This window comes from Carlito syrichta, unplaced genomic scaffold (assembly GCF_000164805.1).
Source record: "Carlito syrichta isolate Samal-C Ts95f unplaced genomic scaffold, Tarsius_syrichta-2.0.1 Scaffold90614, whole genome shotgun sequence".
Lineage (NCBI taxonomy): Eukaryota > Metazoa > Chordata > Mammalia > Primates > Tarsiidae > Carlito > Carlito syrichta.
This window is the reverse complement of record NW_007034710.1, coordinates 207782-211242: the sequence shown is the minus strand read 5'-3', so window position 1 is coordinate 211242 and position 3461 is coordinate 207782. Positions and strand designations below refer to the sequence as shown.

Sequence of the window (3461 nt, the reverse complement as noted above, 5' to 3'; positions counted from 1 at the left end):
CTTGGCAGGGGCGGCCGCGAGCCGGGCGCACTCCGCGACCCGCCGACGTGCGGGCGCCGCCGGGGGCGCCGCCGGAGACGCCGCCGTGCGTGTCCGCCAGTGACACGCGGTGCTCGACGCTCGCTCTGGCCACCGAACTGCTTTTTTCTCGTTTGCCGTGCGCGCTGGTGGGGGCGACGGCGACGAGGGGCAAGAGGTGACAGACGGGGCGGGGCGGGAATTTTGTAAGACGTCCAGAGTGGAGAGCAGCCCCCATCCTGAGTTGCCGTCTCGCCTCCCCCCCGCCTTCTCCTTCCCCTCCCCCGCCCGGTCCCTCCGTCCCCCCCACCCCCGCACTCCGGGTGGCCGCCAGCGCCGCAGCCCCGCGGGTTCCGCACGAGACGGAGGCGACCAGAGCCCGCAACACAGTCCACTGGGGTGGCTTTCGGCGTGTCTGCGTGACCCCCTACCACTAAAGTGAAGTGCAGTCAAGAATCACCAGTCCTAGGCAAAGGGTACTAATGTCAGGTGAGTGGGGCAGGGGTGGGAGTCAGCATACGGATCTGGAGGCTTCAGGGATGTCTTGCACGAGATAGAAAGCCCCGAGCCGCTGACAGCCATCGTCACAGAAACCACCCGTCTCCTTATGTCAACATTTTATCCCAAAAGTACTTGAGTAAAATGTATTGAAGCAATCGGAGAGGCTGCAGGCAAGAGGACGGTTTTCAAGAATAGAAAGAAAATAAACTTAAGGTGGGTCCTCGCTTCTGATGCGAAGTCGTCAATCTTAATGGATGTCCCTGGATTTAAAGTTAAGAAGTGGGAATATTAAGTTATATTAAGATGGGGCAAGTAAAATCGTGTGTAACCCCGATCTACTCTGATTTTTAAAAATTTTTTAATAAAAGACATATCTGAAACATTCTCAGGAATTGGAAACTGCTGAATGTCTTACATCCAGTAGTATCTAGTTCTACCTCATTCTATTTTTGTGCTTTGGAGCTTATTCTGCCATTCTTTTTACTTTAAAATTGGAAGACCATTCACTCAGGTTTACCTTCTTTCTAAAGAACTCTCTTGCTTAACCTTGCCTTTTTTCTTCTACTTCCCAACAGACGTTTTAGTCCAGCCCCGAATATCCCTTCTCAGCACGATTCCGGACCTCATTGGAGCAGTTTGCAGCCAGTCTCCTCTCACTATTAACTTCCATTTTCTGCTGTAGTCCTTAAAGGGACAGAAGTTACCCTTCTTAGAAGTAACTTTTCCCAACGAATCAAATGGCTGTTATACAGCGATTGAAGTATTTGTATATGTGTGTGCAAAAATAAATATGTATATAATGTGTAGTTCATTTCCATTGTTCTGCTTCTCTTTCTAAAAATAAGATTCCCCCCTCAACTTTAGATGAATCTTTCAACAACACATTGAAGTATGGAACTATCTTTGTATATGTAGTTTTTTTTTGCTTAATGTGAACCACAGTTTCCTCAAGGCGTTCCATTCCTGTTCTAGGATCGTCACAGAGATAAAGATTAGGTTTAATAAATAGGTGTATTGCCATTGAAATTTTTTTTTTTTTTTTTTTGAGTTGAAGTCTCACTCTGTCGCCCAGACTGGAGTGCAGTGGCCGCTCCCGGCCACCACAGCCTCGACCTGTTGGGCTCCGGCGATCCTTCCGCCTCACCTTCCGAGTAGCCGGAATTACAGGCATGCGCTACCACGCCTGGCTGATTTTTTGATTTATTGTAGAGATGAGGTCTCGCTGCCCAGTCGGGTCTCGAACCCACGGGTTCAGGCAATCCACTCACCCCAGCCTCCCAAAGGCGCAGGATTACAGGCTGAGCCACCGAGCCCGGCTTGAAATTTTTTTATCCTTAAGAGAAATTATCATCTGAATGATCAAGTTGGAAATGATTTTTCTTCTTGGTGATGTTTTATGAAAATAGGAGCTTACGATATTCCTCTTCTATGGCTGCAATTGCATTTTCTTGTCCTGCATTAATGACCCCCCCATACTTAATAACACACGACATAGCCATTCACACATGTTACCTAATAAAAGCAAAGAGGGTCAGCACTGTTATAACTTGAGGACAGCAAAGCTACCTAATTCAGAAGCCTACATGCAGGGGGATAAAAGATTGTCTAAGGCCCAACTAGAGGAAAAAGTTATGTTAAAACTTCAGCTGGGTTTAATTTATGGAATGTGGTTACTGGAAAATTATTTTGTGTTGGTGTTTTTTTCCATGACCCTGAAACATAACTTGCCCACCCCCTAATAATTCCTGCTTATCTTGTGGCTGTAAAATAAGTTTCTCCAGGAAAGAGGAGGTAATGCAAACATGTGCTCGTGGATTTTAAATTGGAATTAACCTTAAATCTCCTTGGGTTATGGAATTTTTCTTTTCTGGATTTCATTCAATTGAGTGTTAGTTAAAAAACCTCTCTTTTAAAATACTGTAAACTGGTTAAAATATTTTAAAAAGCCAACTAAGAAAGAATGCTACAAACCTAAATTGGAAGCCAATATTTAAAACAAAAAAAAATTTTTTTGAGTCAGGATCTCTATTGCCTAGTCTCAAGTGCCGTGGGCATAATCACGTCTCACCACAGCCCCAGCTTCCTGGGCTCAGGCGATCCTTTCGCCTCAGCCTCCTCAGTAGCTGGGATTACAGGCACACACTACCATGCCTGGAGTGCAGTAGTGCAGTGATTATGTCTCACTGTGGCCTCAAACTTGTGGACTTAGGTGATCCTCCCACCTCAACCTCCCGAATAGCTGAGGCTACAGGTTTGTGCCATCATGCCTAGCTATTTAAAAAAATTTTTTTGTAGTGACAGAGTCTCACTGTGTTGCCCAGACTTTTCTCAAACTCCTGGGCTCAAGTGATTCTCCCACCTTGGCTTCCCAAAGTGCTGGAATTACAGATGTGAGCCACCACACCTGGCCTAGTATTAAAATTATCCTACTAGGACCAAAACAGAGGAGTTGGGGCTCCCTCCCTCACAGTGTGGAAGCTGCACCAAGCCAGAGGAGTCAACTAGAAGAAAAAGGTTGGGATGGGTTTTTGAAGATAGAGTACAATCTGGGCTCTGCTATTTAGTAGTTTCTAGCTACTTAATCTCACTAAGGATTGATTTCCTTACATGTAAAATGAGGGGAAATAATTACTTCATAGAGTTCTTCTGAAAATTAAATGCAAAAAAATATGTAATGCACTGTACACATAATGAAATCTTCCTTGGTGTGCACCAGGATTCCATCATCTGACAAACTGTGTGATCGTGGAGCAAGTTAACCTCTCTGTGCTGCAGTCTCAACATCAGTTAACTGGGATGACAGTAATTCTTACTCCATGAATTATTGTAAGCATCACATGGGATAATACATAGAAAGCACTTTTTATTTTTATATTTTGAGTCGGGTTCTTACTCTGTCATGCAGGCTAGGGTGCAGTGGCACAATCACAGCTCACTGCAGC

At 45.4% G+C, this 3461-nt stretch overlaps 1 long non-coding RNA gene across 1 annotated transcript; it reads left to right on the top strand.

The window, feature by feature from the left end:
* Positions 1 to 646: 646 nt before the first annotated feature.
* On the top strand, positions 647 to 1330 carry LOC103261041. The gene is made up of 2 exons (XR_504331.1): positions 647 to 732; positions 1095 to 1330. It is a non-coding gene; the product is annotated as an uncharacterized LOC103261041 (long non-coding RNA).
* The last annotated feature ends 2131 nt before the right edge of the window (positions 1331 to 3461 follow it).